Genomic DNA, 6,000 nt, shown 5'->3' on the forward strand with positions numbered 1-6,000 from the left:
TGTTAGCATATGCGCACATTAACCTTCTTGCGATGCTGCTACGGTTCGACAAAGAAGACATACCACGTGTAGCCACGGATTCCCTGTACGTAAAGCCCGAAGTGTTAGAAAAGATGCAGGAGTTCTACACCGAAGACGAGTTAGCGGAAAGTGGTCAATGGCGCGTTAAAGACGAAGAGATAAAAGCCTGGAGAGAACGTGTGGAATATCATGGTGGACACACAAAAGGCGCCATTACCCCCACAGAAGAGCCATTACCGTTAGTTACGGACCCCATTTCCTACCAACGCTTCTCTTACCTTTACGGAACGGGTGGCAGTGGTAAAACCACGCGTGTCTTAGAACTCTTTCCAAAGATAAAGGTGTTAACTCCTACGCATCGTTTGGAAAGGGAATTAACGGAGATGGGTTACGACGCGCAAACCTACCACAGCTTCTTTCGCTGGAATGGCCAAAAGTGGATACCGGAGGCAGTACACGACATACCTCCGGTAATACTTTGGGACGAAATTTGCACCGTTCCCTTGGAAATACTGCAGGAGTTCGTAGACTTCCTAAAAGGGAAATGCCAGGTGATATTTGCTGGGGATCCATGCCAACCTCCTCCAATAGCCGGAGAAATGCCCCACGAATGGTTAAAAGGAATGGTAGACCACTGTGCATGTGAAGAAATCAACACCGACTACCGCAGCAAAGACCAAGTACGTAAATTAAAGGCGGAATTAAGGGGCCTTAGCGACGCGGAACAAAACAAGATACTACGTAAGCACATACGAGCAAAGAAATATGAGGACTTCCTTTACACGTGGCATCCAAAGGATTTGGTGCTAAGCAGCAAGCGCGCAGCACAGGCCCGCATACAGAAAGACCTGTTCGAAATACACCAGGAGCGCTTCCCTACGCATCTCGTACCTGTTTGCTACAAACCCCACGACACCCGCATGCAAAAAAGAGACGTCTGGGTACCTGGTACCGACATCCAACTGCAGAACGCAGTAACGCACGATAAAGCCTGGGTGCCCATAGAAAAGGTGGAAAAAATAACCTCCCATCCAGATTGGCGTTTAGGCTATTGCATGACAGTCCACAGCGCGCAAGGGCTTACCATAAAAGAAACCTTATGGATCATAGACCAGCGGCTGTGTTGGAGCAACCTTATCTACACCGCTGTGAGCCGCGTGGAGTATGCCAAACAGTTGAAAAGAAGCTGGGGTCCGCAACTGCGTTACGATAAGACGCCAGAAGACATAGCCAAAGAAAACATTGCCAAGAAACTCCTTCGCTACAAGCGGCACGACGAAGAAAAAAATATGACGTTCGACCTATGCGTGGACGACGTCTATAAGAAAGGGGCACGGTGTGCCAAATGTAACATACCGCTACTATGGAGGTTTGACCCAAATGACGATCAGCAGTTCTCCGTGGATCGCATAAATAATAAACGCGGGCATTGTAGAGGCAATGTAAGACTAACATGCCTAGAGTGTAATCGGGCGCGCGGAGCTGCACTACTTTGAAGGAGCACTACTCTGAGTCTTTGGGGACTATGAGCAGCTCTTCCATGACAAAACCACGACTTGGGCCATTTAGGTAATACAGCACAGGTTGCCCTTCCTTGGTGACGGACTTCGAAATCTCATACGTTTCCAAAGACCAGTTAGGATCCGTGGCTCTCTTACTGCCACCTTCGAGTTCCCCCGGCTGATAGAGGTATCTGACCACTATGTTGCGGGGGAGCTTTTTTTCCTTAAGTCCGACCGCCCTCGAACTTCTGACGTAGGATTTGTGTTCCACGTGTTTCTTTTTTATGGCATCCTTGGGTTTTATTCCCGTAGCCCTGGCCGCCTCGTTGTTCAAAGCCGCGACAACCTGGGGGAGCCTCTGAGTCCATTCCCTGTTGCGTTTGGAGGGATCTTCCAGCTCTTTCCAATACTGGTACCCAAAGAGACGCTCGGCCAAGGTCTTATTAAATCTTTCGACGATGCTCTGACCCCTGTGGTACTCTGCCTCGGCTCTCCTAATCTTAGTGTCGTGGTCTTTCAGGGTCTTAGTAACCACGCCCATAAACTCTGTCCCCGCATCCACTTGCAGCAGCTTAGGCCATTTCAAGACGCGCTTATAAATCCTACCTAGGGCTTCTGCGACTTCCCCAGAATCCTTGCTGGTTATGGGTTCGGCGTCCTTATATCTGCTTGCGATATCGACTACGGTCAAAGCGTATCTATAGGTCTTCTTTCTCACCTTGTCGTGCGGCAAGAAAAGCAAATCTGCCTGATGAACTTCATTGGGGGTATTTACGGTGAAGCTGGGCCTGGGAATGTACTTGGGCACGGGAAGATAAACCTGCCAGATGGTTTGTTTTCTTAGCCAGTTCTTAGCCGTTTCATCTGATACCCTGGCCGCGGTCGCGAGTTTCTTGATGGCCGACGCTCCTTTCCAATAGCCTTCAGGCCCATAGTAAATCCTTTTGAGTTTGTCCTCTACGCGGCCCATTATATGAATAGAATCGCGCTTCGCTTGATTCAAGCGAAGGATAGGACAAGATTGATCTTGCGTCCGTTGAAATCCACCGTCTTTCCGTCCACCTTAATGGTGATGTTTATGCTTTCTACCAAATTAGACAAGTCATAGCTTAAAGAAATGGGCGCGTATTCTACCAGGTCAAATGGATTACCCTGAGGTGGAAACTTGGACATAAGAGAAGACTTTTCTCCATTGTTGTAACTATTGACTAAATCGCAATAGACTTCGTAAGAGGATGCGACTTTCCATTTCACGGGTATGGCTGTGTCGGTAATTGTTTTGCCCGAGGCACATAATAAAGATCCCAATGGGTCAGACTTTCCAAAAGTTACTGAATAGTTTGGCATATTATGTTTGAGGGTCATTTCGTGCGGCAGCCCTGTGGTGAGAGTATAACCGCGCTTGGCGAGCTCCTTAGCAAGGGTGATTGGCGTGTAATGTCCATCGGGCAGCATTTCACCTTGATATTTGCCGGGCGCCTTAAGTACGTTGACCATGCCATTAATTAAATTATACCAAGAATTGTACAAAGAGCAACTAACCAACCGAACCTTATGGGCTTTGATGGGAGGATTCAGATAAGTGGTAAAGTTATTCTTGTCGCTTTCCAAAAAGACGATCATTATATTAGATACGCCAAAGCCACGCCTCCGGCCAGCCCTGCGACTCCTACAAAGACCAATTCATTGTCTTTTTGTTTCTTAGAAGGTTGGTAGTAATTCTTGAACTGGGGCTTTCTTAACCCCGTTAATGCCGCGGGGTGTGCCTGTGCATAGAGCTTAAAGGCGTAGTCTGTATTTTCGAAGTTCTTATCCGCCTGCATTTTGTCTTGGTAGTTCTTGTCCAACCAATCCCTGTAAGCTTGTCTTTTTTCATTCCAAGCCGCCACGTCTCGCTGATTTTTCTCCAGCGCCAAGTCGTGTCTCTTCCTTTCGGCGGCGCCGCTTTTGTCGCCTCTGACTAATCTATCCAAATATTGACCGGCCATAATTAGCTCCAGTGAATGCTAAAGCTGCGACGACTCCACCTATTACCACGCTAGCCATTATATATTACGCCGTAGGCAGGTACTTTTCCTTCTGTAGGTAATTTCTTAGCATGATAGCCCCGCATACGGCAGCGGTCATCTTAGCAAAGTTACTCAGGTTTTTACTTGGGTCCTCAGTAAGGTCCTCCTTTAGGACTTTCTTACCTACCCAGCCAATAGCGGCGATGATGGAGGTTGTGATAGCAGCTTCTTGGACGGCGTCAATTAATTTGGTTGACATTATATTACAAAGCGAGAAGGTTACTCCATTTCAGGGATCTTACTTTTTCTAACAGCCGGTTCCTGCACGGGTGCGCGATATCTTGGTTGTTCTACCTTTTTCGTTGCCCGCCATTGTAAGTAAAGGCTGCCTGCTGCTATAGCGACTCCTAACGCGCCAATGACGTAGCCGGGATTCCAAAAGGATTCCTCTTCCTCCACCTTTTCCTCCTTTTTTGCCTTGTTCTTTTTATTCATCTCCGCGAGCTTCTTTCCGGCAGCGACTCTGCCCGGAGATTTAGCCTTGGTAATCTTGGTATCTTCTACGGGTGGTTGTTCTTCGGTGCCACTCATCTTATATCTAAGGACTTGAAGGACTTGACAAGTAACTTGACAACGACTTGACTAAGTACTTGACAACGACTTGACTAAGTACTTGAGGCGGCTTGATCAGGTACCTCAGCAAGTGCCGCCTGGAAGACCTTTTCGACTTCTCTGTCCTTCTTGAAGTCCTTCCAAGAGGCACCAAAGGTGCCCGCAAGTTCTTTCAAGTCGACGTGCTGAGCTACGTGCAAAGCCGCAGAGGCGACTGCCATTAACTTACCGCACTTCAAAGACAACCACCCGCAGGTTATCTTAAGTTCTTGGGCGATGACATAGTCCTCGCTTATGTCCTTCCGCAGTTGCTCCACGTCGTCTATAGGCAGCGCAAGTCCAAGCAATTTGGTGGCAAGTCGGATAGCGGAGTCTGCTACGGCGTCCGTGGTTTTACTTGCAAGGGCAGCCTCATACCTCTTATGGAACTTCTTGACTTCCTCTTCCGACAATTTATTAACCTGCTCATGGGTAAGTTCCTTGCCTATCATTTCTTTGCACTTCCCAGATGACACAAGGATGTTAAGTTGTTCCTTGAGGTTACTTTCATCTAACTGCGCGGGGACTTCATCTAAGAGCTGCTCAATATCCATATACATTAGGAATCATAGATTCCAACCGTGTAGGGAAACCTCAAAGAGAAGATCATCTTGGAATGTTGGTGCGTCTTTAAATGCCGCATGTATTCGTGTAACTGTTCCTTGGATATCTCACCGCCGTAGTCGCTTAAGATGGTTTCCAGATCAGACTTGCTCGGAGTATAAAATACGACAAGTGAACCTATGTTTTCCCTAAAAGGCTTAGAGACGCTGGTAAGCTGCTGCGAGAGCAACCAAACGCTGATATTGTCGTGTCTGCCGCTGAAAGCGAGCTTAACGAGCTCGGAGGTGCGTCTTTTTACGTCGTCCCCGCAGGCGATGTCATCCAGTATGAGCAAGGTTTGCGTATCTTTAGGGAATTGTTTGTGCCAGAACTTCAAATGGCTGGATAACTCGTTAGGATCCAGTATGTCCACAAAGAAGTCGTCATCTTTCACTCCTATGCCTTCCCAGGTGCGGTTGTTCACGTAGGTGGGGCATAATAGCACGATGTAGTCGAAGCGGTATCTAAAGGGTCCTAATAGCTGCTCCACGACGAACTGGGTCTTTCCGCAGCCGGTGGGTCCTACTATCAGAGCATTGCAGGGAATATGGTTCATTATATATACGATGGACCCAGTGGACGCAGTTAGAAGGATTGTCGCCGACGCAAAAGATAAAAGAGACACCATAGAAATGCAAAGGGAGGAGATAGACCGGTTAAAAGAGCGCGTGCAGGAATTGTATGATGAAATGTGCGGTCTGAAGCGTGCGGAAAGGTTTGGCGCGCTTTTGACGATGGCCGGTTGGGCAAAAGAAAGCGTGCAGGACTTTATTAAGTATCCCTTATAAGGCTTAAATAACACTTAGTTATAATGAAGTGCAAGCAATGTGAAAGGGAGTTCAGCAGCAAGCAAAGATTGCAATATCACGTCGAAAGACGGGTATGCAGTAAGGAAGTAAGCAACGTTACCGTTTGCAAAGACTGTGATAAGCAGTTTAGCAGCGCGCAGGCGTTGGAGTACCATCGTAGCAGAAGGGTTTGTTTAAAGAACGTATGCGTGCGCTGCGACGAGGACGTTACCGACGCCTGACACCGACATAGATGCCTTAGTAATTACGATCTGCTGGGCGTAGCATGTGAGGAGCACGGTGACGTTGCCGCCCGATGTTGTCCGGTTGACACCACGAAAGAGTTAACGCAAAGGAAGAAAGAAATAGACGAAACGTTTGCGGAGTTTGACTGCGTCGAAGGCGTAAGGTGGGAAGATAGAGAGT

This window comes from Actinia tenebrosa, unplaced genomic scaffold (assembly GCF_029948245.1).
Source record: "Actinia tenebrosa isolate PJP-AT-01 unplaced genomic scaffold, QUT_ActTen_1.0 PGA_scaffold1__47_contigs__length_23844297, whole genome shotgun sequence".
In the NCBI taxonomy this organism is placed as follows: Eukaryota; Metazoa; Cnidaria; class Anthozoa; order Actiniaria; family Actiniidae; genus Actinia; species Actinia tenebrosa.